General features: G+C 42.4%; 1 long non-coding RNA gene across 2 annotated transcripts in view; it reads left to right on the forward strand.

The window, feature by feature from the left end:
• The first annotated feature begins 12296 nt into the window (after positions 1-12296).
• The window catches only part of LOC107976761 (uncharacterized), a 25531-nt gene continuing 17852 nt past the window's right edge, over positions 12297-19975 (forward strand). The window contains exons 1-2 of one of the 2 annotated variants that reach the window (XR_010148573.1): positions 12297-12455; positions 13614-13693. This is a non-coding gene — a long non-coding RNA (uncharacterized LOC107976761). The remainder of the gene's footprint in view (positions 12456-13613; positions 13694-19975) is intronic. The other variant, XR_001720981.3, reaches the window with a different exon arrangement.

Below are 19975 nucleotides of genomic sequence, written 5' to 3' on the forward strand. Positions count from 1 at the left end.
TTTCTGCTTGGGTGGTATTTCTTACCAAGGGAATGTGCTTGAGAGACCTCTGTTTATTCACTTATTGAGTATCTACCCTGTGCCAGTCACAGAGCATATGCAACTAAAGACAGAGAAGTTTCCTTCCCTCAGGGAACTTATTGCCCAGTGGAAATTATAGAGAAGGAGTCTGGTCATTTCAAGCTGTGCTAGAGGAAGAATGGAGGTTCTTTGCACTCACTGTTAGAGCATGAGACACACTGGAGGGCTCCTGAAATGCTTCCTTGAAAAAGTGATACCTAAACCCAAAGGATGAGTAGAAATAAGCCAGACAGAGAGGTGAAAAAGATGGGATTTGCTTGCCAGGCACAGTGGCTCATGCCTGTAATCCTAGCACTTTGGGAGGCCAGGGCAGGTGGATCACTTGAGGCCAGGAGTTTGAGACCAGCCTGGCCAATGTGGTGAAACCCCGTCTCTACTAACAATACAAAAAATAAAAAATAGCAGGGCATGGTGGCACGTGCCTGTAATCAATCCCAGCTACTTGGGAGGCTGAGGCATGAGAATTGCTTGAACCTGGGAGTCAGAGGTTGCAGTGAACTGACATGGAGCCACTGGACTCCAGCCTAGGTGACAACTTAAAAAAAAAAAAAAAGATGGAATTTGCTCCAGGAAGAAGGGATACGAACAAAAGCCCAGAGACAAGAGACAGTACACCTCTTTCAAGGACCGAAAACTTTCCTTAAGAGTAGGGATCAAAATAGGAAGTGTTAAAAGGTGAGGCTGGGAGCTTGGCAAGGCATTGGAAGCTTTGGGCAAGAAGCTTGATGCTGCCTTGAAGCATCCATGACTATTTATATGACTAAATAGTCAACTTACTCTTTAAGAAAATCATTCTCACTACAGGATGAAGGATGGATTGGAGAAGGCCCCAAAGAGAGGGGTGCCATTGTCATTTTCCATGAAGGAGGTGATGGTAGCTTAGGGGGTGACATTCCAACACTGGAATCTCCCTTTATTTATCTATTTTTAAAACAGCTTTATTGAGGTATAATTGAAATATCCTTTTAAATGGTAATTGCACTGCTTCCAGTGTACCCTTCCCTGGGAGGGTAATGAGTATGAAGAGATGTTATAAATTCTTAACACCCTCATATTAGCTCAAATAAGCTACCTAGCTTGAGCAGACAGGATGTAGGTCAGGTATATCATAATGCAAAGATGACACCTGTTAAGAGAAGAGAGTGTAGCACTGTGGGGTTTCAGAAGAGGAAAAGATACTGAATATCAATAAAACATAAGCCATTCAAAATATGCCTATCCTCATTTGTATAGTGGTGAGTAAAAAAGAAAAAACAATGCCTACTTCTCATTTGTATAGTGGTGAGTAAAAAAGAAAAAACAATGCCTACTTCTCAATTTGGCGAATGTTGATGAGATTGACAATCCCCTTCCTGATAACCTACATATTGAGTGCATTTTTTTCCCCAGGACTCCAATCCATATGGGGAAAATGGGTAACACAAAAGAAAACAAAGCAGAAAGGGATTCTTCCAACCTTGGTGCCTGGGAAGCTTCTCAACTTCTCACAATCTAAGCTCTAAGGCACTCTTTCAGGAAGTTTACTATTATTGGGTTTATGTTTCTCTAAGTATACAGGTGGAGCTTCTAAATGCCTCTCATGTATACCACTTCCTGGGTATACATGGGCCTTCAGAGAGCTATCAGTTTGCTGGGCCTGGGTCCCAAGTTTTCAGAGAGCTATCAGGTTGCTGTTGCTTTCCATTGTCTTGACCCAACCCGAGGAACAATTTAGCTCAACAGTTGCAGAAAATTACAGCACTCAATGTGCTGGTGTGGTGATCTGAGCCTGATTAAGTTTGAATCTGACAACACTGCTGTTCACCAGCTATTGCCCTTAAGGGAGTAACTTGACATCAGGTTTCTCATCAACAAAGTGGAGTCAATGCTGGTCCCACCTCAAGGGGTTGTTTCCCAGCTTGAATGATAAGGGAGTTAACATGAATCCAATGCAATGTATAGTGTTTTTATTTTATTTTTTATTTTTTCTCCTGATGGAGACAATATGCATGATACTGTGAGTCTTGGGCAGACATCCAGGAAAATCTGGTTGGGAAAGGCCTAGAGAATTCTGATTAAAAGAAAGAATTAATGATTTTCAGCTCTGTCAGCTATGTGAATTGTAACTAGTGTCAAAAACTTAAAGAGAAGTGGTCACCATGGTGGAATTTAATGCAATAACAAGACCCCCAAAGAGAAGTGTGTCGTTAAAAAAAAGAAACATTCTTGACCTGTAAATGAAGCTACTGGGTATGGTGCCCTGGCCTCTGCATGACCAGATTGATCCATGCACTGCCACGGAACTTGCCAGGGAAGCTCATGTCACAATATGCTGGCAAGGATGAGACTTCTCATGTAGTCTTCACCACCATATAAAGAAGTTGTGAACACACAGATGTGTGTGTTAGGGGTGCATAGGAAACCACCCCTAAATGACCTCATCCTTCTGGATGGTCAAGAATTATCTTCTCTCAGCAGGCTTCGTGATAAAGTGTGCACTACAGACAAATGCTGGTAACTACCATTTAAGGGATCCTCGTACCGATGGCTCTACATACTTATCTCATTTAACCGTGAGCAAAACAGTCATGTGCTATTGTGGTGATCATTTTACAATTCAAGAAACTCCGGTTTAGGCAGACTGAATAACCTGCCCCAAATCCTGTAGGTAGTAAGTGATGGTATTGAAATACTGAGATCTAAACTTGAGCAGACAAAGTAATTCCAAATGATGAGCACTGTGTATGCACACTACCTGCTAGGGCTACTAAGTGCAGTGCCTCCCTTCCTCATCTTAAGTCAAAAACTAAGACTAACTTCCAACCAATATCAGAGTACTGATTTCCAGGTTTGGGGTACTAACATGAACAGGATCCGGCTCCTGCCCTTAAGGAACTCCCAGAATTTAGCTAACTAAATACAGCGTGATAAAATCAGACACTCTGGAGTCAAGCCAATCTGGGTTTAAATATTGGCTGTGCAATTTACAGTCAGGCAGGGCTAACCTTTAAGAGAAATTTAGGAGGCAAACTCAACAGACATTGCTAGCTAATAAGCTCAGGTTAGCTGGCATTAACTTAACCTCTCTAAGCCTCACTTTTCTCATCTGTGAAAGGGATAAATATACTACTTCAAGACTGTTGGGAAGATTAAATTAGATGATGTATATAAAGCCATCGTGTACTTGAAAACAAAAGTTCTTAGTAAATAGTTATTATAATGACTTTTTTTTAAGAGATAGAGTCTCACTCTGTCACCCTAGCTAGAGTGCAGTGCAGTGGTACTAACACAGCTCATTGCAGCCTCAACCTCCCAGGTTCAAGCAATCCTCCCACCTTAGTCCCCCAAGTAGCTGAGACTACAGGCGTGCACCACCACACCCAGCTAATTTTTGTAATTTTTTTGTAATGTAATTTTTCTTCATGTTGCCCAGCCTTGTCTTGAACTCCTGAGCTCTGGCAATTCTCCCACCTCGGCCTCCCAAAGTGCTGGAATTATAGGCATGAACCACTGTGCCAGGCCTATAATGACTTCTTTACATGAGAAAGGGTGGGTGCAATGGACTCTGCCATTGGAAGGCAAGTCATCATCAGGAAAGCCTTCATAGTCAAAGGATTTATAAGAGTTCAGTAAGTACAGTAGTAGAAAAAGGGCACGAGGGACAGAGAGACTAGCATATTGATGAAAAAGTGTGCCATATTTGAGGGATAGTGAGCAACTGGTGTGGTCAGGGAGATGGAGAATGTGTTTGGAGAAGTTGTCAGAGCCAGACCACATTGGCCATCGGAAGGCACTGGACTGAAAGTAGAGGTGTGACATGGGCAGATAAGCATTTTCAAATGCCCCTTCTGGGTGCAGAGTAGGAGAGTGGGGAGGAGAGAGTGGGAAGAAGACTAGATAGGAGACTATAGGTATTGTTTAGGAGGAAGATGAGGAAGCTTGAGCTATTGCCATTGCAATAATGAGGCTGGATCTGAGAGGTGTCAAGGAAGTTGACTCAATAGGATTTGCTAACCAAAGCCTGATGACTTGGGTTTTATCTTTCCCCACTGCTGACTGAGTGTTAGACTGGGCAAAACTAGATGGGGCATGAAGTGAATGATGAATCACATGGGTTCAACGGACAGTGTGCATGGATGAGGCATGATTTGCATCATGCATAAACAGTCATTGGGACATCAGAGAGCCAAGAATATAATTTAGCTTTATGTGAAAACCATTCATGGCCCTGAGTGTAATTATGCACAAATGTGCTATGACTTTCAAATGCAGGTGTGGGAACCATAGCAAGGGGCTTACGTAAGTAGTGTAGAATTTTGTGGAAGTGTAAAATACTGGACTTATAGAAATAGTGCTGAATTCCCTCCTTCTCCTCCTCTCCCTCCTCTTCCTCCTTCTCCTCCTCATCATCACTATCCTCATCCTCATCACCATCATCATTTAATTGATTGCTTACCATAAGACATATTCTTTACATAAACATCATTTCATATACTTTATAAATTATCATTTCTTTCAAAGATATGGGAAATGAACCTAAAGGAATTTAAGAAACTCTCTGGTCTCAGGCAGCTAGTATGTGGCAGAACCAAATTTCAATGCAGATCTCACTGGACTCCAGAATTTTAACTACTATGCTTTATTGTCTCCTCAGGTAGAGACCTCTGGTCTAGTCTTGCTCCAGAAGTAGAGCTGCTATGTGACCTTGAGCAAGCCGTTCACCCTCTGTGGGCCCTGGGTTATCCATGTGCCCCCACCACACTAGGGGAGATCTATGTGTCATGGATGTGAAACATTATATCAGATGATGACTCAGGTACAAAGAGCACTTTTAATCTCTCTTTTATCTTCACTATCTCCCTTTGAGATTGACAACAGCAGGATGACTGTCTCTGGCCAGTCTAGAGAGGGTCACAGCCTCAGCCAGGTTGCAGCAGAGTGTGGAGACCTGGAGTTCCCTAACTCTCAGCTTCTTCTGCAACACCACATTCCCAGCCAACTGTACTGCCCACGAGTCAACCCCAGTCCCTGTCCTGACCACACAAACCATGGGTTGCTGATGGTTCGGTAGCCCTGGGCAGGTGACAGCCTGTTCATGCCTTGGTTTTTCTCTCTGCTACTTAAAGGAAATAGTCCTCCATAAGGTTTTTCTCAGGATTAAATGGGTCAGTTTACATTAGATAATTATAACAGCACTTGGCATGTGACATGCAGTTTACAGATGTTAATTGTTGTCATTCTTGTACTCAACTCCCTACTCTCCAGACGCACAAAAGTCTCAGAAATGCCTTTCGCTCATCCCCTCTCATCACTTGCATGTGTTCTCCCTCTGGTGGGAGTGGAGTTCCAGCTTGGGCAGATCCACCCTAAATGTCATCCACTGGCTTCCTGAGGCCTTTTGCCTTCTCCCAGAGGAGCTGATAACTCTTCTCTGAGGTCTCACAGTGGGGACTCCCTACTTTCATTTTAGCCCTTTCCTCACTCAATGCCATTCTTTCCCAAAGGACTATGAGCAACACAAGGGCATGGTCTGGTTAGAATTCCTTCTGAACCCTGGAGCCTTGCCCTGGACCTAGCCCATAGCTAAAACCCATTGAAATTGGGCATCAGGGCTCAAATGAGGAAATCCTGAAGGAAGATCCCCCAGCAGCACTGTGAATGTCCAGGATCCCTCAGGAACAGTGGTCCTTCCAATTTGCGCTGTCAATGCAGCCTACAAGGGGCCTGGAGAGAAGTCCACAGCCAAACAAAACCCACGGGCTTTGTGTGGGGGTATGCTTTTTAATTGGCCTCTGCCCATAAAACTGCCAGACCCTGAAAGGCGTTCACTGTCTGTCTCCCTTTGGAAACTTTGCTCCAAGTGTTTGTACATGTTATAGCCAAAGCCAAGCTGTTCTGTTTTCCTGTTTTACAAGAGTTGGCAGCAGGGGAGGGCAAGGGGCCACAGGTGTGCTCTGCTGGACAGGGAGGCATGTATGCCTCTGTGTGTGTGTTTGTGTGTGTGTGTGTGTGTGAAACAGGGAGACTGGGGAGGTTGTCAGTTTAGGTAGTCACAAGCACCCCAAATGGTAATTCAGAATTCAGATTCTGGACCCAGTCCTGACACTAACAGGCTGCTGGACTCTAGTTTCTCCCTAGTCTTGCCCTCGGTGTCTCTTCATTAAAAGGTTAGCTGGACAAGAACTTCACTGAAGAATCCTTCAGCTTTACTAATTGTTTTTTCAATGTCTCGGGACTGCAACTGGAAAAGAAGAGGGTAACCAATTATATATTTGTGGAAGAGGAGGATGTTTACAGAGCAAACTCCTGGAGGAGAAGTGTTACTTATTCTAGGAAAGTTGCTCTGACCATAGCTCCAAATTCAGGACAAGAGTTCGTCCTTTCAGTTCTCACAATCCCCCCATATCTGTGATGTTCCTACTTAACCCATTGGGTTTTAATTGTGCCTTTATATATTTGTTTTCCCCTAATATATGTGAGCTCCTGGATGGGGCTATGTTTTATATCTCCAGGGCCCATAGGTTAAACCATACAGTAGATACTCAAAAAATGTGTGCTCATACTACTCCATGCAGTTCCAAAGTCATTTTTACTTAAGTCTTCCGGAATGGGGCTCCTGATCAACACTTTGTAGTTGAGGAAATAGAGGCTGAGATATGGGTTTGTGTTCATGCAGGATCTCCAAGCCTGAGTAGACCGTGGGCTTCTTTCTTCTGAGTCCCAGACCAACTCACTTTGGAGTCTACCAAAAGGCTCATTCATGAATTTGCTAAGGAGCCACTGAGGGACTAAAGAGATGGTGGGTATAGGAACTAGAAAAGTCCAATCAAATGTAAGGCCTTAGCACTCTCCTCCTTGGTCAGAGAGGCTGATCTCTTGGGGATTCAGATTAGAAGGACAAATTTCAATAACAACCAGAGCAGCAATTGCCCTTTGTTGAACACTTTCCATAGCCAGGGTCTGTGCTAAGCATGTTGGTTGGAGTATCTCATTTACTTGTCATACATACACCATATTGTAGCTGTCAACACTTCCATTTCACAGAACAAGTCTTGAGGCTCAGGGAATTTAGGTGATTTGCCTGGAGTCATGCCATTAGGAGAAAACTAGGATGCAGTTCTCGCCTAAAACATGGTCACTCTACAGCAACATTCTCATAACTCCTCCAAAGGCCAATGCTCCCATGTTATAAATATGGAGACTGAGGGTCAGAAATGAAAAAGTACCCATCCAAGATCATAAAGGTGCCAGAACCAAGAGTAGAGTGTTTTTTTATTTTATGTCCAGTGCATTCCTGACCCCGTGGTAACCCCAGGCCCATCTGCTTTTCTGACCTTTGGGCAGTTAGAGAATAATAGGGGGAAAACCTTACCTCTTCTCAGAAATCAAGGCAAGAGCCAAGTTGGGTTAGCCTCCCCAGGCAGTTTTGTAGCACAAATACCAGCCTGGTTGCTGCAGTTCACTAGGTTTTATGATCAAGGATGACGTGGTTTCTTCACTCTCTTGCAAGCTATTCAACTCCACAGTCAACGAACAGCCTTTCTGGGGCAGAACAAGAGGCAGGTCTTAGAGGAGCTGTCTGCAAAGATCATCAAGGCTGGCCTTTTTTATCAGAAAATAAAAGCATGACTCATTGACTGTGTAGCCCTAGGCAAATTTCTTTCCTTCTTTGGATCTTGATCTTCCATGCAATATAATTTGGGGAACTGGGTTCAAACATCCAAATGACCTGGGAGCTTGGGGAGAAATACAGATTCCTGGGCCACACTCATTGAGATTCCAATTACGTCTTGGGACTCTGTGTTTTTGCAACTTTCCCAGGGTGTCTTTGATGCATGCCATATTTGGGAATCACAAATATGGATGATTCCCAAGAGCCTTTCCAACCAGAGCACACAGAGTCTGTCCATTTACATGGAGAATACACCAAGGCCCAGTCCCCATCTTCAGATGTTGCAATAGTAGGTATGCAGCTGAAGGAATACACCCCTTTGTTGGAGTCAAGAGAATAGAGTTAAGACAAAAGGAGGTTTGCTTAGGGAGTGTTCATATAAAGGGCTGCTTTTTTTGGGAGGGGAGGATAATATGATGAGCTTTCTATCACTAGAGAGTTACAAGTTGACAGGCAACCAAGATGAGATGCAGGTCCTTGTTACGGGGAACAAAACACCTTCAGAAGGAGTTGTTAAGGGAGGAAGACATTCTGAAGAATAAATATTAATCTTTGGAGTCAGACAAATTGATTTCAACTCTCAGCCTCCTCAAACATGGAAACTTAGCAGACTTGGAGCTCCACTTGTTCACTAAAAAAAAAAAAAAAAGGAATCACCAGATGTATCCACCTCACTCAGACATTGTAAGAAAGACACTATAAATAAATCAGAAAGGGCCTGGCATAGAATGTGACACACAGTAAGTGCTCCATAAAGGTTTGTGGTCTGCTTTTCCTTTTCTTTTTTCTTTTTTTTTTTTTCTCTTATTCATTCCATTGGCATCACTATTAGTTCCCACAAAACCTAAATCTAAATTTAGGGAGAAAGAGCTTCTCACCCAACCTTATTTTCTGTTACGTAAGATGCTGGGGGTTGCACTGAAAACAAAGTCAACAAACAAAAACAGAACAGAGATGACTATTGGGCATCAGAGGTTTCTGTGGTTGGCTGAGGACATGGTGCATTGGGTGTGGATGAGAATTTTCTGCCCCTGTTTCTTTTAAGTTTCCAAGTGAAACTTCCACTTGGGGATGAGCCAAGTTCAGAACCCACTCAGCACATCTGTAATTGGGTTAATAGTATTTGGACTTGTTTAATCTATTCACCTGACATCAGGGGGATGTCACAGTCATATAACTTCTCCTTATGCTGAGCTAAAATAACACAATATTTTCATGCAGCAATGACACAGGCAACAGTGGCACTGGGTTCCATACCCTCCTGCCTTATCGCATTCACACCACAGTGCAGAATGGAGATTAAGCGTTGTCATGCTCTGCACTATTCATACCCTGTTCATAAGACCTTTTTGTCTTATGCCCTATACCTAAGCTGCTTCAATTTCCTTGCCTGTCCCTTGTTTTTTCGGACCTCCATACCTTTTCCCATTCTGCTTCCATAGGTATGTATATTCTTGCCAGCTTTTTTCCTTCTGCCTAACTCTTGCTTTAGTGGACAGTAGCAATTTCTCTATTGGCTGCTCAGAAACAGTTATTTCTTCTGATCAATGCCTGATTCTTTTTGGAGGAAAGGAGTAGGGAACCACCTTGGCTTCATTGGGTATGATCTTGGTGGAACTTAAATCAAAGTGTTACATTCTTCCACCGCAGGCTACCTAGGCATAAGACCTGCATGTGGCCAACTAGATTCTTACTCCCAACACTCTGAATTTTGAGTAGAGTGATACAAGAAAAGAACAGCTGGAGTGTGTTGAACTGTAGAGCCTGGGTGGTATTTTTTATCTCTTTTTGCTACTAAGACCCTGGAATGATCTGGCTTCTTCAAGTCTCTTTCTCCAGCCTTCCCTCACAGGTTGAAACCTATGAGCCAAGCCCTCTCAAACACTTGTAGTAACTTTCCTTTGGGCCAAACTGTAGCTGCTTCCTGCAGCCTATGAACCATGACATATATATTCAACCATGATCTAATACAGTTTTCTTTGGGAAACCTTCCTTGAACCCTCAGAGGTGGAGCTCATTTAGTTATTCATGACATCCCTATGGAGGACCTAATGTATACTTGGTTCTGTACTGGGTTCAGGTAATATGAAGTCTTGGTACCTGCCCTCTCCTCTGAAATTCCCAAGCACCATGGATTACCTCTATGTTAGTCCTAACTTAGCATGTTGGAAAGCCCTGTGTTTTGTGACTTATCTCCCCCGGAGTCTGTGGAGTCCACAATTACAGTGCAATGCTCCATTCACCTCCAGACATCTACTGCCAAGCATAGTGCCCAGAAAAAAAGTTGATGCAAAATAAATGTGTGTTGAACTCAGTTGACTTACTTTTGGGGACACCCTACAAAGCAGTCTCAGCCTTAAATTCAAAACTGCTTTGAGAACTAACCCAGACACTGTTGTATTTGGGAAAGCAAAGGGGAAAAAATGGTTGGGAAAAAAAATTGCAATGGATGTGTACTTTGATTCAATGAGGCATTCTTTTGCTGTTAGCCTGTTTTTAAAAAATCACCTCCTAGCAGTAGCCATGACCCAATAAGCGCTTTGGTGACTGGATGGAAAGATTTCATCTAGCAGTACTAGTAAAAATCCCAGTAAAAGGGATTCCCATTCCCTCTCTCTCTCTACACCCTCCTCCCTTCCCATAAGGAGCCTTAATGGACCCTCAGTGCACCTCTGACATGATGGAAACTGCAAAGAGATGGAATTTCCACACTGGACAGAGAACAGAAGAATGTTATTTTTCTCACTGCAACCTTGGAACTGGCACGCTGCCCCTGGGTGGGAAAAGAGGTGTGTGGAGAAAGGAGCTAGAGTAGGGGGGAAGGGCAGCAGAGGCTGAGATGATGGCATGCCAGGCCTCCAGATGTTTGCTCCTTGCAGATGTGTCAGTGACGATTTGACCCACACATCTGGGAGATATCACCACGTTTCACATCTGGAGAGTACTTCGCAGGTTACAAAGTCCTCTCACTGATGTCTCTAATCGGATTCCCATGGCAGAACAGATACTGTTGTCCCCATTTTATCAATGAGGCTCCTAGAACTGTCACTTGGCCTTGCTTGGGCGGTGATAACAATAACAATGGCAATGATAATGATTGCCAACACTAATAAAGCACTCAGTAGGTACCAGGCACTGGTCAAGCACTCTATAACCCTAACTCATTTAATCTACATGGCATGTCTTTGAGATGGACATTTTTATCCCCACACAACAATCTAATAATTTGCTTCAGATCACACAGAGAGCCAGTGGCAAAGGTGGAGAATTCAAGCCTAGGCAGTTTTCCTTCACACTCTATGTCCTTAAGCATTATTTACTGCCTGACTGCCTGTCTGTCAAAGCTGGGAATAGAATCAAGTCTGACCCTTAATTTCATCTTGCTGCTTATAGCATTAAATAATGATAAAAGTGTGATTCTAGTTAAAAAACATTTATTCATTCATTCACACATGTGCTAGGTGACTACAGCATGCCTGGTACTGGTTTGGTCAGTGGAAACACAGAATTGAGAGAGAATAGTCTTCTATTTGGTTCTAAGTGTTACAAGCACAGTGGCCATTCTATCTCCAGCTCCTGAAATTGGGTATGGCACATCTTGGGCACTGAATAAATATGTGTTGAATGAATGGGTTGTACCTGCTCTTGAGAATAAAGACTTATAAGTGGATATATGTTCATTTTCTTATATATTATGTAAAATAGTTAGATAATATAGAGTGTTGAGACCTACAGTGTGGTCTGGAGATGGAATAGATGAGCACAAGAAGGTAGGAGATTTCCTGGCACTTCCAATAGTTCAGTACACTTAAAATGGAGAGGTATTTATTGTAAGTGGAGTAACTATCCAACAAGTCCAAACAGATAAGCAGGGATATGTTCTGAAAAGTTGGGCATTATATTTTAGAACAGGGGTCAACAAACTTGTGTTTGTTTTTCTGTTTGTTTGTTTGTTTTGTGTGTGTGTGTGTGTGTGTGTGTGTGTGTGTGTTTAGAAATGGGGTTTCTCTCTTGCCCAGGCTTGAGCATAAAGGCACAATCACCGCAGCCTCAAACTCCTGGGCTCAGTTGATCCTCCTGGGCTCAGTTGATCCTCCTTCCTCAGCCTTCCAAGTACCTGGGACTAGAGTCACAAGTAGCTGGGACTACACCACCATACCTAGCTTAAACTTTGTTCTTTAAAAAGCTATGTAATAAATACTTTAGGCTTTGTGGGCCATACTGTTTCTGTCGCAGCTACAGGCTTCTGCTTCACAAAAGCAGCCATAGATAGTATACAAATAAATGAGCATAGCTGTGGTCCATCAAAACTTTATTTATGAAAATAGGCAGAGGTCCAGATTTGGTATGTAGTGCATGGCACCATTGATGCAGCATGATCAGATTAGGTTTCCTTTCTTCATTCACTTCATAAGTATTTACTGAATACCTACTATGTACCATGTATAGTAGCAATTGCTTTATTTTTGTTGCTTACAATCCTGTGAGGCAGAAAAAATCAGTTACAGCAGCCTGGCAAGTCCTGTGATGAATGGAAACAAAGGGAGTCATGAGGTCACAGAGAGGGGCCCCTACCTTAAAATTTGGAAGGGTGAACACATCTCACCCTTCTCCAAGGAAGACATATTTGAACTCCAGCCTAAAGGATGAATAAGGCTAGATGATGAAAATGAAAGAATGTTCCAGATATATAAACGCTGGGGAGTGACAGAGAACTTGCAAGGTTAGTGAGCCTAGAAGAAATTCAGCATACCTGGGGCACAGATTGTGAAAGGAAAAATGGCAGGGATGGAGGCTGAATATTATCAGTCATATCAGTGCTACCCAATAAAAACAAAAATGTGAGCTACATGTGTAATTTAAAATTTTCTGATAGCCACATTTATTTTTTGTTTATTTTCTTCTTCTTCTTCTTCTTTTTTTTTTTTTTTTTTTTTTTTTTTTGAGACAGTCTTGCTCTGTTGCCCAGGCTAGGGTAGGGTGGCACGATCTTGGCTCACTGCCTCTGGCTCCCTAGTTCAAGTTATTCTTGTGCCTCAGCCTCCCGAGTAGCTGGGACTACAGGCATGCACCACCACACCGGCTAATTTTTGTATTTTTAGTAGGGATGGGGTTTCACCATGTTGCCCAGGCTGGTCTCAAACTCCTGGCCTCAAGTAATCCACCCATCTTGGCCTCCCAAAGTGCTGGGATTACAGGCATGAGCCACTGCGCTTGGCCCACTAATAGCCACATTAAAACTTTTTTTAATAAACAGGTGAAATTAAAATTAATAATGTGTTTTGTTTGATCTAAAATTTCGACATTTTAATGTGATTAATATCAATAATTATTATGAGAAAAACCTCATTACCTTTGAAATCCGTGGTGCATTTTTGACTTGCAACACATGTAAATACAGACTAACCAGTGCTGAATTTCAAGTGCTCAGTAGACACATGTGGCTACTGGATTAAACAGGGCCAGGCCAGATCATTCAGGACCAGTAGGCCAGCAACAACGTCTGGACTTTAGCATCAGTGCAATGGGATTTTTAGGTATCCTTCTGGTAGCAGGGTAGACTGTAATCTTTCAGCTTGTAGTTTCCTTCTAGCTAATTGCAACAAGGTAGGAAGCTCAAAGAAAAGCAAAAATCAGAATAAAGGATGAAAAGAGAATGACTAGCTTTGGATGGAAAAGAGAAGGATACTGTTGCTTTACCAGAAAAAGTGTGAACGTTGATAATAACGGAACCAAATTCCTAACTGACCAAGATTGATGACAATCGAGAAGTCAGATGTCTTAGTGAGTCTGGTCACACAATGAAGTCTATCTAAACCTGTAAGTCTGGCTAATCATCAGCTCTGTGAATTAACTAGTGACCAGAAACCCTCTCTTTCAGAACCTGAGGCTATTAAAAGAAGAGGACCGGGTCAATCCAGGAAGCCACCTCATTTTCCTTGCTGCCAGTTACAGATTCAGGTTGTAGAACCCATCTCAGCCTGAGGAGAAGGAGTTTGGCAACCCCTCACCTCTGAGCCTATGAAGGCTGAGACCCATTTCCCAATTGAAGGCTGAGACCCATGTTCTCGGTGGTGGGGTTAGTGTTGGTTATACCTACCACATCTCAGGTGCCTAATTATCCTTCTGTCTGTTCCAATTCCCCACTTGGCCTCAAAGCTTTAAACCTTAGCTTTCTACTCGATTAACCAAACTCTCCTCCATATCTGACTCCATTATCCAAACACAGGCAATTTGGATGTGCTAAGAGTTGGAATTACTGATTTTTTAAAAAGTCAAATTTGCTCTCTCTAGACACATACTCATCTTGGAAAGCTTTAGCAGTTGGAGGTCTTTGGAGGGCAGCTTCTTTCATGAAAAATGAGAAAGATTGGTAATTGATGTATGATTTTTATGTTAGCAGGCATTTCTAAAGTGCTGAAAAACTTTGTTCTCTTAATCGGTTTAGTTTCAGCCTGGAGTTTATATCACTAATTGGATTAGCATGTGTTTTCTTCGTGGATGGTACTTGACTCAGGCTCCATTCAAATTTATTCATATCTCCCTCAAATAATCACAGAAGACCTACTGTATGTCAGGGGATACAGGTTGAATGAGAGGCAGCTTCTGTGTGTTTCTAAGGAATGAAATAAGTAAATGGACAATTATCATAGTGTGGTTAAGACAATTGTGGAGGAAATAAGAGCTGATGTGGGCTCACAGGGTTTCCAGGCTTGGTCAGGCTCAGAGAAGCCTTCTAGGAGTATCATTAGGCATTGTTATGTTTTTGTGTTCATGAACAGATTGCCTCAGTTCAAATTCAGATTTCATCTGTTTACTAGTCATACTACATTGAGAAATTTATTTAAAATTTCTTGCCCCAATTTCCTCATTTTTAAAATGAGAATATTGATATTTATACCGATCTCAATGGGTTTTTACATATATTAAATAAATGATTATGTGTGAAGTACTTAATTTCATGCCAGGCATTTAGTGAGTCTGCAATTAATGTAAGCTATAATAATGATCATTAATGAGCTTATCTAAACTCCAAAATGAAGAACAAAGAGGAGTGAGGTGTGCGTGTATGTATAGATAAAGGCAGATGTTCCAGAACTTAGCTAAGAGAACATTGCAAGCTAAGGTAACTAAAGGAAGTTTGGTTTGGCTGCAAAAAATGAGGAGTGGGTAGGGAGTGGATGGGGATGGTAGTAAAAGATAAGCCTAACAAGGCCGGTAGAATCTACCGTGAAAGGTTTAAGTAGGCTAAAACTTTGGGCAACAGAATTTTTGAAGAAGTGAATGTACAAATTTCAGGCTCTGAAGACAAATTTACAGGTGAATGGAGTTCCAACAGCTGATGCCTTGTATGTGTTAACATGAGTTCCAGGAGAACCGCAAGTGTTTGAGATGAAAGCATTTGGCAGGGAGCTTTGTGGAAAATATTTTTAAATATTAACACAGAGAAATATTTGTAACAACCTGAGGGAAAACCATTCTGCTAGTGGAAGAGAAATATCAAGGTTTGGGTTTAGGTCTTGGATGGCGCATAAAATGTCTGGAAACTAAGTTCTGTCTTTGGTTCCTTGGAAAGAGGTTTTGAAATTGAAATTGGTCCTTGCAAATTTCACTTCCTTGGTCTGTGCTGGTATGGTATGCATGCGTGTGTGTGTGTGTGTGCGTGTGCGTGTCTGTGTTTGTACAGATTAATGGATGAATAGACGCACTATGTCACTGCTGTAAAGACTGAAGAAAATGGGATGTCTGGTCACCTCCCTTTTTACATGTGATCTGTGTTACCTTGACATGTTTTTTATCCTGGAAAGGAATGTGTTCGATATGATGCAAGGGTATGCAGGAGAATGAGCTACTCCTTTCCATGCAAAGCTCAAACAGGCCTCTGGAAAGAACCATAGAGCACCACCCCAGCTCTTAGACAAACTCTTGTAAAAGGACACCACTTCTATGCTCTCTCATACATTTGGAGGAGGAATATAGAGATAATGAGGAGACAATATGGAGTCCTGAAATCAAGGTGTGCCTGAGGTCTTCTCAGCCAGACTACCCTTCTTTTATTTTTCTAAAATCCCATTTGTTCTTCAAGACTCAGCTCAAGTGCTACCTCCTCTAAGTCTCCTGAGCTCTTCTCCAGCCCCATCTCCTGTGATTATCCACATTTAGACAATGTTCTCACCACACCTAACGGCTTGCAGTTCTCTAAGTGCATTCCTGTGCATCCTCCCACCCACAGACTTTTGTCCAGGCTGCCCCCTCTGCCTGGAGCACCCATCTCTCCCTTCTTGATCTGAGTGGCTCCTACTCATGTTCAAAACTCCACATCAGCAACACATTCTTACCCTCAAGCCTGAGGGTCTTTGACATTGGAATTTAAAGATGTATTTACTCATATCTGCACCAACAGACAGAGAATTCTCTGAGGGAAGGAGCCATGCGAATTTTTTTATTATTATTATTCATTTGGGAATCCCTATCACCTAGGATAGTAGGTATGTGAGTATGTGGATTGTTGAAGGGACTGGCATCTGTGGTTCTCAAAGCATGGCCCTCTTTATCAGCGGCAATCACATCATATGGAAAGTTTTTAGAAAAGCAAATTATTGGGCCCTACACCAGAACTATTAAATCAGAAACTCTGGAGTGGGACCCAGAAATCTGTGTTTTAAGAAGCCTTCTAGAGGACTTTGATGCATGCTAACATTTGAGAACTGCTGGTCTAGAAGAAGGGTTGACCACTGTGATGAGAAGTCCATAGCTCTGAGAGGTTCTGTTGACTTCAGCTTCAACAGAACTCAAAGGTGTCATGAGCTATGGACAAACAGTTCTTAACTTTATTTGGAGGTTAATCCAGGGAACTCTCTGGACAGTCTTCTGTGGATTTAAACTGTGAGAAGGACTCATCCAACTACCCAGGTCTGTCATGGCCTATATCTCCTGCACTCAATTCCCCTATTCTGTGAAAAATGAATTGGTATCGATATGACTCCTCATGGCCTTTATATATTTTATGGCTACTTTTTTGGCCCCTAAGCACCCTGGGATGTATGTGCATTTTACCTAAATAATATCGTCTCTTTTTTTTTCTCAGTCATTTATATAAACCGTATACTTATGCTATCCTACTACTTCGTATAACTCTATTGATCCCAACTTCCTTTTCTCATTGCCTCAGCACTACCAGATCATTTCTCACCTCCACCACTACTCCTGCTTCCCATTTGGTCCTAGTGAATCCTGGCTCTCCCTTGCAATCTTTATTTCACATGAAGGGATCTACCTCAAAATTGAAAATTATTCCTAAAACTCTTTTCTTAGACTCTTCCCTGTTTGCTAATCTCCCTTGCAATAGTGTCCAACCACTTTAGTGCTGCAACAGATCCCACTGAAGCTCTGCCCATATTTGTTGCCACTGTAATATCTTCTGGTATGACTTTCCATAGTCACTGTTCATTTTTCTTTGCCTGAGAGCTTTCTCTGGTGGCCTGAGCCCACTCTGCCCACCAGCAGGTAACACAGATGTGCTGGAGGATTAATGCCCCAGGGAAATCCCTCAACCACTGATGGGCATGATTGGATTAAATACCCCAGCTTCCTAACATCTCAGGTGGGATAATTCTGAGGAGTGTGTCTTCTCCTGTCTCACAGAATTCGTCCCCAGGGTGATTAAGCTGCAGCTGATCACAGTAGTAATGTGTTTGATAATACTACCTCTTTTCATGACCTTACCATCTTTGCCCTCTTCTCTTCTGGTACTCATTGGAATCATCATCCAGATAATCTACCTGTACTTGAACCTTTGCCTCAGAGTTGGTGATAGGGTTTAAATCTCACCTTGAATTGTAATAATCCCCATGTGTCAAGGGCTGGGCCAGGTGGAGGTAACTGAATCATGGGGGCAGTTTCCCCCATACTGTTCTTGTGGTAGTGAATAAGTCTCATGAGATCTGATGGTTTTATAAATGGGAGTTCCCCTGCACAAGCTCTCATGCCTGCCACCATCTAAGATATGCCATTGCTCTTCCTTCACTTTCCACCATGATTGTGAGACCTCCCCAGCCATGAGGACCTGTGAGTCCATTAAACCTCTTTCCTTTATAAATTACTCAGTCTTGGGTATATCTTTATTAGTAGCATGAAAATGAACTAATACTGTTGGCTTCCAAAGGAACCCAAACCCAGACATGCATTTACAAAGCTCTTGGCAACTGGTCTCTTTCTAACTCTCTGACATCACCTGGCATCTTTCTTCCCCAGTGTGGTTTCTTGGTTCCCCTTCTTCCAAATTGAGATCCTGGTGGCCTGAACACTTACTATTCCCCAAACAAGCCATGCCCTAATTCACCCGTTTGGTCTTTGCACATGCTGTTTTCTCTGCGTGCAATATTGGCCATTTTATTCTGCAATGGGTTTCCCCATTTGCAACACCTCACACATTGCACTCCAATGAGCTAGTTGCTTGTCTTTGTATTTGGAATATTTGGATACTCTGTAAGGAAAATGGCTGTGGATGTCTATCTTGGCCACCACTCTTATCAGTGTTTAGTCCAGTGAATTGTGCATAATAATGCTCAATAAATAATTGTTCAAAAATATTTGAGTAAATGAATACTTTCATAAGTTAACAAATGTGTTTTTCTGTGGTATAAAGTGGTATACATATGGAAAGAACTATTTCTAATATGATTTTAATAAGCTGACACCCAGACGTTGTCTAAGAAACTTGGTCACCATCTCCGCAGCCTCTGGGAAAAATTCTGTTTGGAGTGCCAAAGATTAAAGAGGGAAATAAAAACATTCAGCTAAGCATGTAGTCCAGGCTGGAATATACATGTTCCAGCCTCAGAAAAATATGGAGATAACAAACTTCCCACTCCCAGGGTAGTCTGTGGCTGGGCTACATGTCAAGCAGAAAGAAAACAGAGCATCTCAAAAACTGTGGTCCTTCACTGCCTTCAAATACCCCTCATTTTGTCCCTAGGCATGAAGCCCAGATTTCTAAGACTCCACAGATCTCTGCATTTCATCAAGACCCCTGTGGGGAGAGCCTAGGTACCAGGTAGCAGCAGGGGCAAGTTAGTCAGTGATGTCACTGTGTTTTCTACTCAGGGGCTCTGGGCAAGTGGCAAGTTCAAATTCTGAATGAAACCTCTGTTAATTTCCCCGTCTGTAAAACAGAGTAGATTAGACCAATTGCTTTTACATCATGCTCTTTGGAACCGCAAAGCTCTGAAGAAAATAGAATGGAGCTATAGGAATTGGGCTACCCCATCCCCTCTTTGATTAGAGAAGCTCTTTTGACTTGGCATTTCAAATAAATTTTGCACTTGAAGAATGGATTCTGTGGCCCAAATTTCTGAGAATGTTTGACTGATTCAATTACATCTGAGGCAGCCCCTCAAGGATATAAAACCCAGCATAGGAGAAAGTAGATATCAAAATTGGATATAGGGGCTGGGCACGGTGGCTCACGCCTGTAATCCCAGTACCTTGAGGGGCCGAGGCAAGTGAACTGCTGAAGGTCAGGAGTTTGAGACCAGCCTGGCCAACATGGCAAAACCTTGTCTCTATTAAAAATACAAAAATTAGCCAGCCATGGTGGGAGGTACCTGTAATCCCAGCTACTCAGGAGGCTGAGGCAGGATAATTGCTTGAACCTGGGAGGCAGAGGTTGTAGTGAGCCAAGATTGTGCCACAGCACAGTCTGGGCAACAGAGCAAGTCTCCGTCTCAAAAAAAAAAAAAAAAAAAAAAAAAAAAAAAAAAAAAGATATATGGTGGCAGGGGTTCATTGTCAGTATATGGAATATCTTTGGGTAAAGCAAATTAAAAACTAGTCTAGCTCTGTTTGGGGTAGGATGGGGTTCCTCAGGGGATAAATTCCATTGTTTTGGCTGCTTCTTCACTGGCTTCTCCATAGCATCTCTTAGTGTTCCGTCATGGTGCTCAGTTAGCAGCAGGCTCAGACAGCTCATCTCATCTTCATCTTGGTAATCGTTATCCCCATTGCTCAAATGAGGAGTCATGAGGCTTAAAGGTTAAGTGACTTGTCAATGATCACAGGGCTATAAAGCAGAAAGAATAGCAGAACTGGAAACTAGGACTCCTACCTACTCATACTTCCACAATGCCAACACACATTGCTTCCCTGCTCTACCTTTTGTATTATAAAACTGTTGTATTTTAAGGAATCTTTGCTAACATTTCCCCTTTGACATTTCCCCTGTATACCAGTTTTATAGTACAA

The sequence above is a fragment of the Pan troglodytes genome, chromosome 11 (genome assembly GCF_028858775.2).
Source record: "Pan troglodytes isolate AG18354 chromosome 11, NHGRI_mPanTro3-v2.0_pri, whole genome shotgun sequence".
Classification (NCBI taxonomy): Eukaryota; Metazoa; Chordata; class Mammalia; order Primates; family Hominidae; genus Pan; species Pan troglodytes.